This window comes from Psammomys obesus, unplaced genomic scaffold (assembly GCF_907164565.1).
Source record: "Psammomys obesus unplaced genomic scaffold, mPsaObe1.curated_primary_1811, whole genome shotgun sequence".
In the NCBI taxonomy this organism is placed as follows: Eukaryota; Metazoa; Chordata; class Mammalia; order Rodentia; family Muridae; genus Psammomys; species Psammomys obesus.
Window position 1 is genome coordinate 19,734,384 of NW_026593286.1, and position 6,511 is coordinate 19,740,894.

Here is a 6,511-nt window from a genome sequence, read left to right on the forward strand (position 1 = left end):
AGTAAGAAAAAAATGGGTTCTGTTCTTAGTTTTTTCATCACCCTGAACAAAATCACTTTTCTTCCTCTTGTGTATGTTTCTGAGCTGCTGAATATGTCCTTGAAGAGGCCAATGGAAAGTAAGCTAGAATCTTAAAAGTGAGAAAGCCATCATTCTCCAAGAGTTAATCAATCACTTCGGCTGCCATTCTAGACAGGCTGACAATAGAAATATGTAAATACTATAATGTAAAAGGAACTTTTAACTAGCCTGTTTCAATTGTTGTCTCAGAGGCTTCCTGCCTCTGCCTGCTAACCTAGGCCTAGTCCCGGAAGCTTATACTTCCACACCGTAGTCTATCATTGAAGGAAGTCAGGACAGGGACCTGGAGGCAGGAGCCGATCACAGGCCGTGGAGGGATGCTTCTTAGTGGCTTGCCTCACAGGCCCAAAACCACCAGCCCAGGGGTGGCACCACCCATATGAGCTAGGTCCTCTCCTATCAACCACTAAAATACCTTACAGGCTGGCCCACAGGCTGATCTAATGGGGGCTTTTTCTCAATCGAGGTTCCCTCCTCTCACATGACTACAGTTTGTGTCAAGTTGACATAAATCTAGCCAGCAGAGAGGGTATTGAAATTATGAATGCAAATGGAAGAGATGGAAAATGCAATGGAAGAGAAAGGCTTAAGGTAAACAAATTTGAAAAGTTAACGATACTGAAGGCCTAGAAGTTGGTAAGCCTAGAAGAAGATAAGCGTGCTTCATTAGGTTTAGCAAATAGACTGAGCAAGAAGGCAGTCCAAAAGTGAAAAATGTGTTCAAAAGGTATTTAATGTTCTAGGAGTACACGGGGATGTAACCAGTAGAATTCATAGCATGGATACCGTGGTTCATGGAGTAATAAGATATGTTAAGGCAAATGCTTCTCTTATAAGTATTTATTGAGGATGCTGTAATTCACTTGTGGATTCATATATACATGTATTCAGAGTATTAGTTATCATGGCACATGCTTATAATCCCAATGCTTGAGAGGAGAGAAGGGGAAGGATTTTGAAGCTTGATGCCGGTCTGGCCAAGATTTGAGACCTAGAAAGGAAGAAAGAAAAAAAAAAAGAAGGAAGGAAAGAAAAAAGGAAGGAAGGAAGAACAGATGAAAGAAAGGAAGGAAGGAAGAGAAGGAAGGAAGGAAGGAAGGAAGGAAGGAAGGAAGGAAGGAAAGAAGGAAGGTTTCTTTTGAGAGTTATAAAAGGAACTTTTTTATTCACCTGTTTCAGTTGTTCTCTCAGATGCTTATTGCTTCTGTCTGCTAATCTAGGCCTAGTCCTGGAAGCTTCTAGCCTCCATATAACCTAGGGTTAGAATGTTTTCAGCCTCTGAGACTTACTGCTGAATAAGATCACCCTTTCTTTTACTGGGCTCAAAGCCAGCTGGTTCAACTCAACCGTTCTGGCTCAAACTCTTTTCCAAGCTGCCTTATACAATCTGATTTCTCTCTCAGCCTCTGAATTGCTCTGCTTGGCCTCAAACTAACTCCAACAATCTTTTCTAATCTTTTGGCTCCTCCCACTCTTCACCTGTGTTCTTTCTCTGCAACCTGTCTCTGTATCTTGGTAAAACAGACTCGCCCCCTTCTCCTCTCTGCATTGCCCCTTAAGTTGCTTTCCTTTCTTCTCTCTTCTTTTGAGAGTTGGGCATTTCCTATTCTGTCAAATCTTTCTCTGATTTATCACTTTTTCTGCCACTCCAGTTAGATATCACGTTCAAACATGGGTGCTTCCTTCTACAAACGAACTTTTCCGTCATTGTTTGGGATTAAGTGTGTGTACCACCATGCCTGGACCTAAGCTTTTCTTTACCAGAAACTTAGTCTATACCAGGCTGGCCTTGAGTTTAGATCGGCTTGCCTCTGTCTCCTGAATTAGAGGTGTGTTTATATTCCAGCCAGATCACACAGACCTAGAAGGTCTTTGGATGTGATCTATTGCCAGAGAAGCCATGATCTAAATTAAAATTCCTCTACAGAGAGTTGTTCATGGTTTTCATGAGAAATGCCCCAATATTCTGTGGCATTTGAATGCTTGGTCTCCAGTTGGTGTCACTGTATGGGGAAGTTTAGGAGGTGACCTTGTTGGAGTAAGCAAGAAACTAAGGATGGGCTTTGAGGGTAAAAAACCAGCACCATTTCTAGTTCACCCTCTTGGTTTTGTTCTTACAGATTAAGATTAAGCTCTTAGCTTCTTGCTCTTGTCATCATGGACTCTTACCCTCTGGAACCATAAGTCTAAATGAACTCTTTTTTTTTTTTTTTCTTAAGTTGCTTTGGTTGTATTGTTTTATCAGAGCAATAGAAAGGTAACGAACACCAGGATCTACTCTGTGGTGAAAGGCAATGCTAAAGAGGGAATTCCTACACTCGAAGGTCAGTCTTGTTCTACAATAGCAACCTACCTGCAAGATACTCAGGTGCAATAGTGGCACAAAAGTTATGGGAGTAACTAACTCCTATCTGATTGGAATTGGGCCCACTTCAAGGAAACCATGCCTGACAATGGTTACATGCCTACATGGCAACAAACATGAGATTAGATAGGATATAGACCTAGGGGAAAAAAAATCAATACTACTGTTCTGCTAAATGAAGGTAGCAATAAAATGACTCTTAACAACATTCTGCCGTACACATAGATTAGTGTCTTGCTCAGCCACCGCGGAGAAGCTTCCCTTTGGAGTAGATGGGAACAAATACAGAGATCTACAAATGGACAATGCGCAGAGAGAAAGAACTCTTGGAACACTCATTCCTCAGTGAGGTGTCTCCGTCAGATCTTCTCCTCAGGGTTCAGGGAACTCTGTAGAGGAAGAGGCAGAAAGAGTAGAAGAGCCAGTCGGGGAGGAAGACACCAAGCAAAATAAGGCCTTCTAGCTATAATAGGACTTAAGCACATATGAACTCACAGAGACTGTGGGAGCAGGCACCGGGCCTGCACAGGTTTAAGTTAGAGGGCATCCCAGCACTGAGAGGGGAAGTGGAAGCAAGCATCTCTCTCTAACCCAGATAACCCAGAAGCTATCTAATTGATAACTGCGCACAAAGGAAAAGTTAGTTTTCTCCAACTGAGTCTTACTGAATATACAAACCACGCTTAAGGGAGGCCTCACGACTACCTACCAGTAGATGGCCAACACAAAATGAATTCAATAGTATCTTTAGAGGACTTTCTCTCTCTCCCTCTCGGTGTTACAGTGTTTTGTTTTTGTTGTTGTTGTTTGGTTGGTTTGTTTGTTTTTTTTTTTTTTTTTTTTAACTTACAGATCTTTTGCTTACATATTATGTGGGTTTTGTTGTAGTTGTGAAGAGTTTTAAGTTAGCCTAGGTGACTCCGTTTTGAAATAAGGAGCCATATTGACCGGGAGCTAACCTCAGGTACCAGGAAATATCACAGAATATGCACTTGGCAGAAAATAAAGTTAACTCTCCTAGCAACAGCCACCAGGAAATATCACAGAATAAATACTTGATAGAAAATAGAGACAATCTCCCTGGCAATAATTAATGAGAATCGGTTGGGAAAATTCTCCCCAAACGTTCCAGATATAGTTTAGAAGCATGGCAATTGTGATTATGTAGAAGGTCACCTCACCCCTATGACTTTTTACCCAATCCTGTAACGTCAAGGCATGAACTCCCCTGCTTGCTGTCATGGAAACCCCCGCTTGTGGTTTTTCCTTTTTAAAATCCTGCTCACCCAGGGCTCCGGGTCCCGCTTCTCTACTGCTGTGAGTGAGTCTCACTGTCAGTGAGACTTGGGTCCTGAGTTCAGTCACTCTCATAATAAAGCTGTCTTGCGTTGACAGCATTGTCTCCTGGTGGTCTCTGAGGGTCCCGTGATCCTGCCATAACAGTTGTTGTTGTTTGTTTTTATGTATTTTCTGTATGTGTGAGTTTGTGTGTCTCTTTGCCTGTTTGTTTTCTAAAGAGAGAAAGAAAAACAAAGGGTTTATATTTGGATGGGTGGGGAAGTCTAGGAGGAATTGGGGAGGGGAACTACAATTAGAATATATAGTATGAAAATCTTTTTGAATTAGAAAAAAATAGAGCTGTCAGTCTTCGAGAAGAAAAGTTAATACACAACAAAATGTACAGGGTGTTAGGTGAAGATACCTTCCCGTTACTGAAGACAATAGTCGGCCAGGAGATAGCCTCAAGTTGTTTACACTCTTGCCTCACCATGCTTAGGGCAGAGAGCTACAGTTGTAATCAGACTTGTCAAAGAACAATATTCCCCGGTCACAGTTGAGTGAACACTGAATGAGGGATGGCAAGCTACAGGAAACTTGGGGGAGAATGTTCCAGGCTGAGAGAAAACGGCAACGCAAAGGCCCTGCTTGGGGAATGTCCTAGCAGTGTTTCAGGAACGGCGGGAAGGGCAGAATGAGGAAGTGGAGTGACGAGGTGGAATAAGGCACCCATGTCCGGTTGTATATTCTAAATGAGAAGGGAGCTTTGGGAAATTCTGGGCAGAAGCGACATTTGATCTGTGTTGGATTACTCTAGTTGTGGAGAGCAAAGGTGAAAGGGTGAGGAGACTTGCAGTGCCTACCAGGGCAGGAGCAGAAAGATGTGGCCCCAAGCTTCTGCAGCTTCTGAAGTGGCTGGACTAATGAGGAGGAGATATGCGTGTGTGCTCTGAGGTCCTTCATGCCTCACGTGCCACACCCCTTTCTCTCCTTTCGAGTTCCGGTGCTCCAGTCGTGACAACTGGTGAGAAAAGAGAAACAAGGCAAGTCTAGGTCAGGTTAACCCCACAGTACAGTCCTGGACAAAATATTTCTCAGTCAACATATCTGCATGCAGAGCTGAGAGGAATCTGTCCCCAAGGTCAAGGTAACAAAGGGGATAGATGCAATGTGAGTAAAGAGATGTCAGGCCTTCTCAGCTTGTTCCAGTCGTCCACTGGACATCTGTAAGCCCGGCTGAAGAGTCAGTGTTTTCATCAAAAGTGCCCTTTATGCCCCTAAAAAGTAACAACTGTTACCGTAACCTACATGATAGAGGGATTATGTATGGCAAAGTCAGGGGTGAGCAAATAATGCATCACCCAGCTGTGTGACCTCCAGATGCGGCCATTTTAAAGTCACCTGAAAGCCAGTGGAGTTAGAAGTGTGTTTAGATTCTTTTTCCCTCAGTAACATGACAGGAGAGAGTTGTATTATAAAGCGATTAGTGACCCCAGGGAGAAAGACAAGAAAAACTGAGGGGACACAGAAAAGGAAAAACTTTCCCTCTCCCCAAGTCTGGTCTATACATATCTGTAGCCAAGACTGAAAAAAATTCCTGAGCAATTAACAGCATTTGGTATAAAGAAATAATGTTCTTTTTATGCAGAGATATTTTATTTTATCTTTTTGGTTTTTTTAAGACAGTGTTTCTTTGTGTAGCCTTGGCTGTCCTGGGCTCACTTGGGAGACCAGGCTGTACTTGAACTCACAGAGATCTGCTTCCCTCTGCCTCCCTGAGTGCTGGGATTACAGGTGTGTGCCACTGTGCCTTGCTTATACAGAGATATTTTAAACAGAGTGTTAAAATAGCAATGAACCATGCTCATTTTCAAATATCGTTCTTCTTTCCCAGATAATACTCTGCTGTCTTTTGGGACTCCCACAAACATTATAAACTTCATTTATAGTAAAAGCACATCTTAACTACCTTGTGTAACCTTTGTGACCGAAGATTTTTCTGACTTGCTATGATTCTATCCAATGCACCGGAGGAACCACATTTAAGTTCCTTAGCACCCATTTGAGATGTAACTGCAGAAGCAACCAAAATGATGCCTGTAGTAACTGTAGAGGTGCTTAAAGACCATCTGTTGAGATCCCTACGCCTGAGCTCGGGTATGTACTATCTTTTCCTTAATCGCTCTTCTTCCTGTGAACCGCAGGCTTAAATCTTAATAACTTGAGATCTGGGATGGATGGATCAGCAATTAAGAGCACTTGCTGCTCTTCAAGAGAGGACCTAAGTTAGGTTCCTGTAAAGGAATTTTAATCCAGTAACATGGCTTCTCTGGCCAGGGATTACATCTAAAGACCTTCTAGGTCTATAGGATCCTGCTGGAATGCACACTCACCCTGGATTACAATATTATCTGGCTGGAATACAGGCGTACCATTGGTATACAGCTTTAATCCCGAATAATGTAGGTAAGGCAAGTTTGTAGAAGCAAGCAGCCATGTTTGAAAGCCATGTCTAATTGAGGAGTAGACAAAGCAATAAATCAGAGAAAGATTTAACAGGATAAGTCAGAGATAGGATACAGCCAACTCTTACAAGAATAGACACTAGAGTAGGACACAGTAGAGTTCAGTAAAGATAGTACAGTTGAGTTGCACTGAGCTGAGTTGATGTCAGTCAGTGGGGAGTCAGTTGAGTGCAGTGGAGTTGAGTTCATTTTTGAGTTCATGCAGAAGAAGTTGAAGCCAGAGAATAAGAAGAAATCAGAATATTAAAACAAATTGCCAGAG